This window comes from Ranitomeya variabilis, chromosome 2 (assembly GCF_051348905.1).
Source record: "Ranitomeya variabilis isolate aRanVar5 chromosome 2, aRanVar5.hap1, whole genome shotgun sequence".
Classification (NCBI taxonomy): domain Eukaryota; kingdom Metazoa; phylum Chordata; class Amphibia; order Anura; family Dendrobatidae; genus Ranitomeya; species Ranitomeya variabilis.
The window spans coordinates 1,024,495,709-1,024,508,593 of NC_135233.1; the positions used below are offsets into that span (position 1 = coordinate 1,024,495,709).

General features: G+C 40.8%; 1 protein-coding gene across 2 annotated transcripts in view; it reads left to right on the forward strand.

The window, feature by feature from the left end:
• SNTG2 (syntrophin gamma 2) overlaps nucleotides 1-12,885 on the forward strand; it is a 778,898-nt gene that overhangs the window by 219,948 nt on the left and 546,065 nt on the right. The window lies entirely within an intron of this gene.

Sequence of the window (12,885 nt, forward strand, 5' to 3'; positions counted from 1 at the left end):
GTCAAGTCTTTGGATAGCCACTGGCAGCACTAAAATCAGGGTTTCTGGTTTGCTAAGCTCGGGAGAGTTCTGTGCATGCGCACAGGCTTCAGCTTTTGGAGGAACAAGCACAAAACTCTCCCTAGCCTAGGAAACTTAGAAGCCTCAGCCTAGCAAGCAAGGACTGGGGAGTTTTGCAGGACCATTGACAATCCAAAGATGAGACGAGGACCGGACGGGTGGCTGTGAGGAGAGGAGGGTATGGGATTGAGAATATAAGGATTTAAAAAAAAACACATTTTAATAGCCTATTTTCAGTTCAGAAATTACAAAAAAATCTGCATTCTGGAAAAAGCGGATTTTTGTAAAGTTTGAGCAGTATTGCATTCCACTTGCATATACTATTTGCTCATATCTTTTAGATAGTTGTTTTTTCTATTAACAGTCAATGAGTACTCTTTAAAGCGTTTGTTCTCAATCAATTAATTTCTCCCCTGGCTGCAGTTTTCTATAAAAGAAAAAAACAAACAATACACGTTACACTATCCTTTCACTGGTGCATCGGCGATCCCCAATGCTAATTCCGGTGCCTGTCATTGGCTTTAGTGCTGACATTATGTCAACAGTGCAGCAGCCAATCAATGAGCTAAGTGCCAATGAAGAAGAAATTCTGTCTACACTCACGTCATCAGCAACGCAACCAATGCCAGACACCAGGAACAGTAGCGGAGTCTCACCTGTGAACCCAAGGAAGGTGAGCACAGCGCTGATTTGGAAGAGATTTAATTGAAAGAGAACAACCTCTTTGAATCTTATATAAGAATATTTTTTATCTAAGGTAATAATAAACTATAAAGGGAAATTATCCGAGCATCTGTAGTCTTGAGTGCTTGCATTCTCCCTAAAGATAATTAGAGTGATGCCAATTACCCGACCATTAAGTGGTGTGTTGGATTCTTGCTGCTCTTTAAGTACTGTTTACAACCTCTTAATACTTGTCCACATCCATATTTCAAGGCTTCCTAAAATAAGTGCTTATTTTAACCATTCAAATCAGACAACTACATCTGCATGTGGTCACCAAATTACTCTGAAAGACCAGAGCATCTCAAATCAGGACAATTTATTGTCATTTTTAATTTATCACTATAGGATTGTTCTTTTTAATGAGCACTTTAATTGTGGTACTTTATTGTAATAAGAACAAGAACAAACAAATTCATCTTGGAACAAATAAAGCCAGACATGTCACTCAAAGCAAGGATCACCAAGCTACGACTTGCCTACTTTGGACAAATCATACAAAGAGAGCAATCACGGAAGACGGACATCATGGTTGGAAGAACAAAAGGAAAAAGGCGAAGAGGAAGACCAGCAACCCAATGGCATGATTCTTTCAAGATAACGGCGAAGAAGACCCTGGTAGACCTATCTAAGCTTGTCCAAGGCCTATCTTTCTACAAAACATTCACTCATCAAGTCACCATGGCTTGAAATCCTGCCAATTGCTGTTAAATAATAATTATAATAATTGTAATAAGGATTCAATGATAAGATGGTGGATATCCTCTTTTTGTCACTTGAGAAAATTGGTGGCAACAGTCAACATTCTAATTAGTTTTATAGCCTATTTGAATATTATTTTATTACCTTGACATGTCTGAGATGTTTTTGATGCACTATTGTTGGCTTTTACGTTCTGATTTTATAGTACATTTCTCCACTAAAAATTTGAGAGATGCTTAATGTCTATTTAATCTAAATATATAGTCCTCCTTTTATAAGCTTAACTATTAATGCAGTATATTTTACAGCTGCTTCCTGTCAGCCAAATTTTATTATAAATATCATTATGTGGGTCAGTTTTTCTAGTCTGTAATTACGCTTTAGTCATATGTAGCCCCATATTTAGTGGTGCATATGTTCTAAGCATTTAATACTAGGGGCTTGATTTATCATTTGTGGGTTGCTGAAAGTCCCTTTCTCTGTCTTCATTGGTATTCGCTAGAGACGAGCAGATTTGAGAAAAGTTAGAATTTGCCAAATTGTGCACATTTTCCAGGAGATTTCATTTGCAGCAAAATTGTTGTTTGTGAATTACAGATCCCAGAGCATAAAAAATGTAAGATATAAAAAAACAACAACAAAAATCCTATATTCACCTCACGGCTTACCTAAGTGTCTGCAGACTTGAGACCCAAGCCTGGACAACCCCTTTAAAGTGGACCTGTTCTTTGAACAAAAACCTGTGAAAAGGCTTAGCCTTACTGCCCATATGCTTTTCAACAAGATAATCCTGTTATCATGTACATGCCAGTCGAAAATATTCAAGAATTGTTCCTATTCTAATGCTCCATAATGTGCAAAATAAACTATTTTTGAGTGAGTGTTTCTTCTTCCTTCACAGAAAATGACGGTATTTATAAGATTATCTCAGCATAGGAGCATTTTATTTAAATACATTCAATTGTGGAAGTTATACTGTAATTCCAAGATCTATTGATGAAAATGAACTTTTGTTTGTGGGAAAACCCCTTTAATAATAGAAGTCTTAGGCTAGGTTCACATTAGCGTTCCTGTGCGCAGCGTACCATCTGCACCTGCAAACGCATGCCAAAACGCATGCAAAAGCATGCTTACACCTGCGCATCATCTTGTGCATGACGCAAACAAAAACGCTGCATGTGCATGCTTTTAAATGTGTTTTGGCATGCGTTTGTGTTTTTTATGCGCATGGTGGAGGAGGTGACATCAATTTCTGGACAGTCTAAACGCATGCGTATTGAATGCTTGAGTACGCATGTCCTTGCATACCAATGTGTTCCCATAGACAGTAATGCATTTTTTTTACGCAATTGTCCACATGTGGACGATTGCGCAATATCTGACACCTCAAAAAATGCAACATGTTGCGTTCTCCGGACTCCACCGCAAACCGCGAAATGGCGCATGTCGCATTCGTACACCATGTTAAAGATATGTACACATGACGCATGCGGATGTATGCGGATCATACGCTGCACACAGAATCGCTAATGTGAACCCGGACTTATGCATACAAGAGATCCCTGTTAAAAAGATTCCTCAAACCATACCTGAGCTTCCGCATACTCCAATTACAAGGTAATCAATCAGCAGATGAGGGATAGACATTTAATCAAAAACAATGAAACATACTATAAATGCAATATGTGGAAAAAATGACAATAGTCATAAGACCTACATTAATTATGGTAAATTTCATCTTAAGTTCATAATCTTAGTTCTTGTGTAATCGGAGCGGAGCGTGCAGCTGCATAGCAACACATGGAGCTGCACGCTCCGCTCTGGAGTGCCGGCGCCAGAGCTTGGTTTTCATATGCGAGACTCGGACGTATTTCTCGCAAGTGGAAAGGGGCCCTTAGAAGTTTGCAGCTAATGATATGCTCATGCTCTGGGGTGGGACTGTAGGCAGTGTCTTATCATCCTGCTCTAAGCCAGAGAAACCAAAGAAAAGACCTGCCCTCAGGCCCGTCCTGAGGTGCAAACATGTTCCTCATCATAGAGACAGTTTGTGTTTTGGGCATGACTTTCCTTTGTTTCTCTGGCTTAGGGCTCATACCCATATGTGAGAAAAAAAACCGGTCTAATTTCCGGACCGAAAAAACTGACAAGTGCTAAGCGAGTGTCATGCGAGAGTCATGCGAGTTCAATGCGAGTATAATGCGATTTTCACACCTAGCATACGATTTGCATCCGAGTGCTTTGCGATTGCTATCTGATTGCAATGCGATTTTAACATGAGGTTTTACTACAGCAGTTCTCTGTATGCCATCTGAGTTTCCCACGCTCAAGAGTTCATCTGACTTCAGGCTGTGAGGGAGCGCAGACTCAGTGACGTCAGCGCTTGTCTCTGAAGCAAGCACCGGCAGCTTCTCATTCATTCCCCAGTAGTTTACAGCCAGGCTGGTCACATTAGCACTGCTCCCAGTTGTAAACTGTATATCCCCCAGATATGGATTACGGCATGGGACTGAATGCTGGACAGGTATGAGTATATTGTTGGTTTGTAATTTTTGATTTATTACAAGGGATCGAGGATGTCGCATGGATTAGCAGAAACAATAAAAAGTTCAAACTGTGTTGTGTTTTATTTCATTAAAAGACTTTATTCTGGCTGTGCCTTTATTTAAGCCTTTACCAACTATAGGATTAGTAATGGATAGGTGTCTTATTGACACCTCTCCATTACTAAGCCTGCTTGATGTGACCTTACAATACAAAAGTGACATCAACCCCACAACTATTACCCCACTTGCCACTGCTACAGGGCAAGTGGGAAGAGCTAGACTAAATGCCTGAATTGGCGCATCTTACAGATGTGACTTTTCTGGGATGGCTGAGTGCTGATGTTTTTTAGCCAGAGGGGCCAATATCCATGGTCCCTTCCTAGGCTATTAATATCAGCCAGCAGCTGTCTTCATAGCCTTTGCTGGTTATTAATTATGGGGGAACCCCATGTCTTTTTCTTTTTTGAGTTCCCCATTTTAATAGCCAGTAAAAGCTAATTATACAGCTATGAGTTGATATTAATAGCCTGTGAAGCTCCATGGGTATTACCCCCTTCCCAGGCTATGAACATCTGCCCCCAGTCAATGGCTTTCCCTCTGCTGGTTTTGAAAATTGCACGGGAGCCAAAGCCATTTTTTTTCCAATAAATAATCATTTATTAATTAAATACATGTCCAGTAATTTGCACACACACTGTACTAATTGTATTTGTCACTGACATCTATATATCTACCTATTCTATATGTATTTACTGTATGCAATCCATCTCTTCTATCCTGTCGGCTCCTGCAGTGATTTTACAGAAGCTGGCAAATAAATTACCGTCTATTCTTCTATCTATCTCTCTATGTAATATAAATACATACAGTATATATATGTGTATGTGTGTGTGTCACTGACATGTATATACTGTATATACTCAAGTATAAGCCGAGATTTTCAGACCATTTTTTTTGGGTTGAAAGTCCCCCTCTCAGCTTATACTCAAGTCATACCCAGGGGTCGGCAGGTGAGGGGGAGCAGGGGCTGTCTAATTATACTCACCTACTTCTGGCACGGTCCCTTTCCAGGACAAAAATTTAGTTCAAGATGGGGTTGTTCTAGTAGTGGACGTTCTAGTAGTGGACAACAACTTTAAGCTGTTTAGTTTGCAGAACAAACATCAATTATGCCTCTTTACTCAAGGGCTGAAATGTCCCCCCACTTCTCAGCATGGATTGCTCCTTGCCTTCCATTAACATAAAGCAACTCTTTGTTCTGTCTTTATGTAGTTTGACAAACACCAGAACAGGAGCAGAAGGACAAACACCTGATCTCAATTTCTTGAGATCTGTCTTTGTCTCTGCGGTTAGAATGGATTTACCCTTGGAGAAAGGAAGTGGATAGCAAAGTAAACAGAAGGGACCTTTACATCATGAAAACTGTACAATTTAACTCTGATGTGGGCCATTTACTACTAAAGCACGGATGTCACCATATTTTTATGAAGATTGGATAGGAAATCTTAGTACATCTATTTAAACTTTCCTAATTTATAAATAATCAGATTCTTATATGTCCAAACTCTCAAAAGAAAAAAAAATCATTATTGAAAATTACGTATTATGTAAAAAATAATTGTTGGTGCCAAGTCTCTAGGGAAGTAAAGTGATCTAAAGTATAAACATATCAGATTATTTTCCTTGCAAATGGTAGTAAAAACAATGCCAACATTACTGTTCTTAGCTGCTTCGGCCTTCTAGAACATCGATCAAAAAGTCAAATGTGACCCCAAATGGTATCTATTAAAATACAGCTCATTCCATAGTAAACAAATATTTAAACAGTAATAATGTTAACACTCGTAGAGTATAAGGACAAAAAGACAAATGCTTATATTAGAAAAATGTATCTATTGTATAAAAGTGGTAAAAACTACTATACAGGAAACCCATATGTCTTACAGCTGAAAGCATGGCAGACTTCAATAACATCTATCAAGAGCAAAAAAGATAAAGAGCATAAATCAAGCATATGAATTAGCTTTACTTGAACAACATTAAAATCATCAAAGAGAAAATGTACATTTCAAGGAAAGAGATGAGAAGACAGGATGAAAAAAGACAGAACAAAGACAAGGCATTGCAAAAAAAACAGGACTAAAATATGTGCAAACATGCCTATGGGCACTAAAATCCTACTAAAAATTACATTAAATATTGGTTGAATCCAAACTAGTCCCTGAGGAATACTGGAGATGTGTAATGTGCCGGACCCCTAAAAAGCACTTTATCATGTATCCAAATCCCAAAGTACCAAGATAGGACTGTGGAAGATAATAAAAAAGAAAAGAAAAATAATTTGAAGACTAACAATAATATAAAGTAAAGCATACAGACTAGACTTAACCAAAAAGATTCAGAGGACACTAGACCAGTGACCACTTTGATAGTCCATGACCACCTGACCAATGCGTACGTCCTACAACCTGCAGCATCCACAGTGCCTCTTCTGATGCCTTCATAAAGTAACTGTCACAGTTCCACCCCTCAGGGTGCCTTCTGGGATGCAGTTACTGACAACTTGATCGTCCAATCCGGTACAGGGGCGTGCTAAAGCTGTCAGTACTTTGATGGACAGCATGGCCATCCAATCTGGTACAGGGGCATGCTGAGCTGTCAGTGTGTTCAGTAAGACAATAAACATGGAAGAGCGCAGTATAGGAAGCACCAGGTGGTTTAATTGGGATGTTGCAATGGAAAGTGGGGGAATTAGCCTCTCACCTGGAAGGGTTGTGCACCCCTGCACAACTCCGGTAGCGGACCTCTTCGTGCAATCCTGCTCTGCTGCTCTGGGACTGCTACTGTGCTGTGCTTCCTGGTCTGGTCACATGGGCCCAAGATTCAGTCACGTGATGCAACTTCACAGGATGGGACTTCACTTCAGGTCCTGTTGCCTGGCGATGAGCTCTATGGCCCCAGGCTGCTCCAGCCGCAATCCCTCAAGGGGAATGTAAACTTTTTTTGGAAAAAATGTGGTCAATTTAAAGGGCCACTGTCACCCCCTCCAGCCGTTATAAACTAAAAGAGCCACCTTGTGCAGCAGTAATGCTGCAGTCTAACAAGGTGGCTCTTTTAGTTTTTGATTCATTTATTACCTCAATAAAGCGTTTTAAAAATTGGCCACAAATACCAGATATTGTACCAGGAGGCGGTCCGAATTGTCCTCTATGAATCTCCCAACTGCCATCACTCTTCTCTTCAGGGGCGATGGTCGCCGCCCCCTTCGCGGTGTTTCTTCTTAAATCCGGCGCCTGCGCTGTGTGTGCCTGCCTGGGGCCTGCGCAGTCTTCATTGTCAGTCACAGCTCAGATGCAGGGTGCCTGACTGCGCCTGTGCGGGCAGTGCGGCCACCCTGTTGCTGAATCCCCGCCCCGCACTGTGTTATTCATTATGCACAGTGCGGGGCTGGGGTTCCTGGGAAGGCGGGGGAGCGTCTGAGCTGGGGGAGCGTCTGAGCTGGGGGAGCATCTGAGCTGGGGGAGCGTCTGAGCTGGGGGAGCGTCTGAGCTGGGTAGCGTCTGAGCTGGGGAGCGTCTAAACAGCGCAGTGCGCATGCCCAGGAATGCCAGCCCCGCACTGTGCATAATGAATTTAAGAAGAAACACCGCAAAGGGGGCGGCGACCATCGCCCCTGAAGAGAAGAGTGACGGCAGTTGGGAGCTTCATAGAGGACGATTCGGACCGCCTCCAGGTACAATATCTGGTATTTGTGGCCAATTTTTAAAACGCTTTATTGAGGTAATAAATGAATCAAAAACTAAAAGAGCCACCTTGTTAGACTGCAGCATTACTGCTGCACAAGGTGGCTCTTTTAGTTTATAACGGGTGGAGGGGGTGACAATGGCCCTTTAAGGAGCGATATGGCTATAGAGCACACTGCAATAGATTAGTGGTGAACAAACCTTTTATTGAACCACTACGCATTTCGGCAGCGGACTGCTACCTTTCTCAGGTGGAAAGTAGCAGTCCACTGCCGAAACGTGTAGTGGTTCAATAAAAGGTTTGTTCACCACTAATCTACTGCAGTGTGCTCTCTAGCGCTACATAGATAGAGGATTGGCCCGGTGGTGCAGCTATCCACATCGCTCAAAATACTGAAAACATGCGAAAGCTAAGTAACCCTTTGTTATCTGGTTGTACTCCTGATGAACCTCTTTAAAAAGAAGGAAGAGGGGAAACGCGTTGAGTTAAAAGGGATGTATCTGATTCAAAACATATTGAATAGTATTGATCAATTGGTTGGTTGACTCTGGTATTGTAAATATATTGTTTTCAGACTTACTAAAGGCACAGTGGTGGTTGATTTAAATATCCACTGATGTGCCTTTTTTTTGTGGTGAAATATCATAGCAATGTGTGGCTATCTGAGGTATGATTGAATAGCACAGTAGTCATTTTTCTGTATTACTAGGGTAGCATCTTAAGAGGTATCCCCATTATATAAAACCAACCGAGGAGATATATGGACATGTTTTTAATAAAACCTTTATAATATAGCACTGAAGCACTTTTTCCTACTCCAAATGAGAAACAAGGTGGAGTAGATCCCTACTACGATATCTCTAGGAACACAGCCTATCTAGTTAGTCAAAGAACATTAGCTTTAGCTAGATAGCTATATAGGTCTATTCAGCTATCTTTATCGACTCGACTTGCTTTTTCACTGTATGGATGAATATTTCTATTCCCCTGTCCCAGCAAGGGTTTTGCAGGGTTAGTAGGGTGAGTCGACGAGGAGCGGGGGCGCCACAGCGCAGGACATAGGGTGCCAACATCCGCAAGTAGGCAGGGTGCATTCAGTGAGTGTAGGGCTCGGCACTGTTCTGGCCTTTCCTGTGGTTTGTTTGTATTTTGGTGATGGTTTTTGCAAGTGCACATTTATGTTCTTTTTAATAATTAATTTAATAAAGGTTAAATTTTATCTTTATGCACGTTTTTGGGGGACCCCTTCTGTGAGTTGATTTTTATTTACCCCAAATTTACCTTTCTCTGTGAAACACTGCAGTGTGCTCTATAGCCATAGCGCTCCTTAAATTTACCACATTTTTTAAAAAAAAGTGTGTTGATTGACAGCTTGACTATCCAATCTGTGACTGGGAGGTGTCGGCTGTCTCCAGGTGTTCATTATCCCGGGTAATTACCATGCTTACTTAACTGAGCAGCTTCTCTCAGACCACTGCTAGACGTACATTCAGCGTGTGAGGTTTGTGCTTTCCTGTGCCTTCAGTTCTATATGCTTGATCTATTGCCTGACCTTGGACTTCGTTGTGACCATCCGCTTGTTTAACCCCTTCAGCTCTGATCCGTTATCCTCCCGGTACTCTGACCTTGGAATGTTACCTGACTAGGTTTTTGTCTCTTCCTTCTGTTTATGACGTACCCTCCTGGCTTCTGACCTTGGACTGTCTCAGGTCTATGATTAAAAAGATCATTCGAAAGGTCTTTGTACTGTCTCCTCATATATTTATACATTAAAATAAGATCACCCCTTAGTCTTCGTTTTTCCAAACTAAATAGCCCCAAGTGTAATAACCTATCTTGGTATTGCAGAACCCCCAGTCCTCTAATAACCTTGGTCGCTCTTCTCTGCACCCGCTCCAGTTCAGCTATGTCTTTCTTATACACCGGAGACCAGAACTGTGCACAGTATTCTAAGTGTGGTCGAACTAGTGACTTGTATAGAGGTAAAATTATGTTCTCCTCATGAGCATCTATGCCTCTTTTAATGCATCCCATTATTTTATTTGCCTTTGTAGCAGCTGCCTGACACTGGCCACTGAATATGAGTTTGTCATCCACCCATACACCCAGGTCTTTTTCATTGACGGTTTTGCCCAGAGTTTTAGAATTAAGCACATAGTTATACATCTTATTACTTCGACCCAAGTGCATGACCTTACATTTATCCCCATTAAAGCTCATTTGCCATTTATCAGCCCAAGCTTCTAGTTTACATAAATCATCCTGTAATATAAAATTGTCCTCCCCTGTATTGATTACCCTGCAGAGTTTAGTGTCATCTGCAAATATTGAAATTCTACTCTGAATGCCCCCTACAAGGTCATTAATAAATATGTTAAAAAGAAGTTGGCCCAATGCTGACCCCTGTGGTACCCCACTGCTAACCAATTCTTAGACATCAAACTATTGATAGGGCAAGACGATATTCACAGTGAGGTCCTCCGTAAGCCATCATCCTCTAACTCTTTATTACACTACAGCAGTTCTCACACCCATTATACAAAACGCTCTCTTCCATACAGCCAGTTTCTGAGGGTGAAGAGGGTGAATAGCAGCTTTGGATGTTTTAACAAGCAATTGCAAGAGCTATATAGGAGGTTTGAAAATCGTGGCTACCCCCGTTCCATGTTAAATGCTGCACTGAATAAGGCGGAAACTAGTGTTGATGGGAATACACCTGGGAATGTGGCTAAGGCAACAAAAAGGGAAAAGAAATTTGTGTTTTGTTTCAAGTTCGGTCCAATGGATGGGTACATTAGATCGGCATTTAGGAAGAACTGGTATATCTTAGGAAAAGATCCTGATTTGAGGGAGATGGTTGATAGGGGCCCTTTGTTTGCCTGCCATCGCAGCAAAAATATAGAGGATCTCTTAGTCCACAATAGGGTAAAGAAATATCAGGAGAGTTGGTTAAAAAAGGGAGTCCACAAAGGGAATTTCAAGTGTGCGCAGTGTAATATACTATTAAGTCCGAGACTTTATTTCTTGTAGGACCACACATGTGGTCTATGTAATTTTCTGCCCTTGTGGCTTTTTCTATATTGGCAAAACTATCCGTCCCCTTTTTGTGAAGGTCAGGGAGCATTTCAACTCCATTCATTCAGGGAAAGGAGTTCCCCACCTGATCAATCATGTGAGAGAGCATCATGAGGGTAATGCAAAAATACTCCATTTTGCTGGGCTAGAAAGGGTTAACTTACCGCAACAAGGAGGTGATCTACATAGACTCTTGCTTAGGAGAGAAGCGAGATGGATTCTGCGCACAAGAGCGACAGGAGTAATAGGCATGAATGAAAGAATCGACATGTCAGTATTTTTGTAGGTATTCTACTTTGCTATTGTATGTCTTGCAGTTTGTTTGTTTTTGCAGTTATTGTGTTCATGATGAATCGTTTTTAATATTTTAATATTTGTAGTGTTTTTTGTTCACTTTGGGAAGTGGTGTTTTTTATCTTAATGACACCTGATGGTGGGCGGTAACTGTGGTCCGTACGGATATAGCGGCCTCCCCACTCTCTCAATCGTCATTGGGACCCATGGAAGCGCGGTAGCGCGAAACGGCCTTCGTCCGACCATTTTTCACTTTCTCCCCTGCTGGAGATCTCCTTGTTTCAATAAAGGACTGAATTTCAAAGAGGTAGTAAGAGCTTTGCCAGGTCTGTCAATGTATGCTTTGCTAAAAAGGTATATAAATTGCTATTACTGTCATCATACTGACCAACAAGGAATTAATTTGTTTGTAGTCCTAAACTGTGGAACAGAAAATTACAACTCTTTCTACAAAAAACAAGCCCTCACTCTAAAATGCGACTTTTAGATAGAGAGCATGCAAAAAGTTAATCCCCAATCTAAGCCACAATCTTAAGGGGTTAAAGAGTTACTGAAGGGGAAAGACAAGTCAATGTAAATAAATGAACTAAGGAACATTTACATGTTGCTGGAGATCTTCATGGGATTTATGCACAGTGGAGAAAGTGGAAGATGGAAAATGATAAAACAGATTTTGCTAAAAAATTGTGTATGAAAAGTTGACATTTCAAAAAGAAAACTATAAATGATATATACAGGCACATTTTATATTTTCTTTGAATGAACTGAACAACTTGGAAATGCTAAGGAGAAGTCTTCTCTTACGAATAGCGAGAGCTCAATGTTTTTAGACACAGCTGAAAAATATACGTGCAGCATAATGAATCACCTTATAGGAGATGCTCACCTTTCTATATTTATTTATAAATACTATTATCTCCCTGTTCCCATGCACACCACTAATGGCTGACAGCATTGCTTCCACTTCTAAGTAGCCATAAAGGCCTATAGTTCTTTGCAGAAAATGTACAACACTTGAGAAGGAAAGGCGCAAACTGCAGAGATGACTTTGTAAATGTTATTGAGGACTGCACAATAAAACCTCTTTTTCCACAGGTATACAGGTAAATATATCACATTATAACAAAGCAAAACTATAAGAAAACCTCTCCAGTGTGCACGCTATTTAAAAAAAAATGTCTTTATTAAGCATATAAAAATATAAGTCTAAACATTATATGGAAAAAAAACTTTGGGACATCTGCACAGTAAATATACAGGAGCTTTTATGACTTGTCATCTTATTCTAAATTCATACGCATTAATACGGAGTTGGTTCCCCACTTTGCTCTTTACAATATTTTTGACTGTTTCAAGATTTTGTCCATTCACCCAGAAGAGCTGAGGTTGGATGGCAGTGAGGTCCGGGATCTGTGAAGTCACGTTCTTCCACACAAAACTCCCCCAACCATGTCTTTTTGTACCTTGCTTTGTACAGTGGGCACAGAAATGGGGAACAGGAAAGGGCCCTCCCCAATTTTTCTCACAAAGTTGAAAGCTAATGTCCAAAATATTTTAGCATTAAAGCACCACTCCAGATATTTTTTTTCAGTGCTGGAGTGGTGCTTGTGATGTAAGGTCCCTGCTCTTGATCGTATACTCACCCTCTGGCATTTTCACCTTTTTTCAGTGCCTCTCTGGTCCCACGGCACCATCTTGTGACCACAGCTTTTGACAGGCCGGAAGCTCTCACAAGCTCTCAATG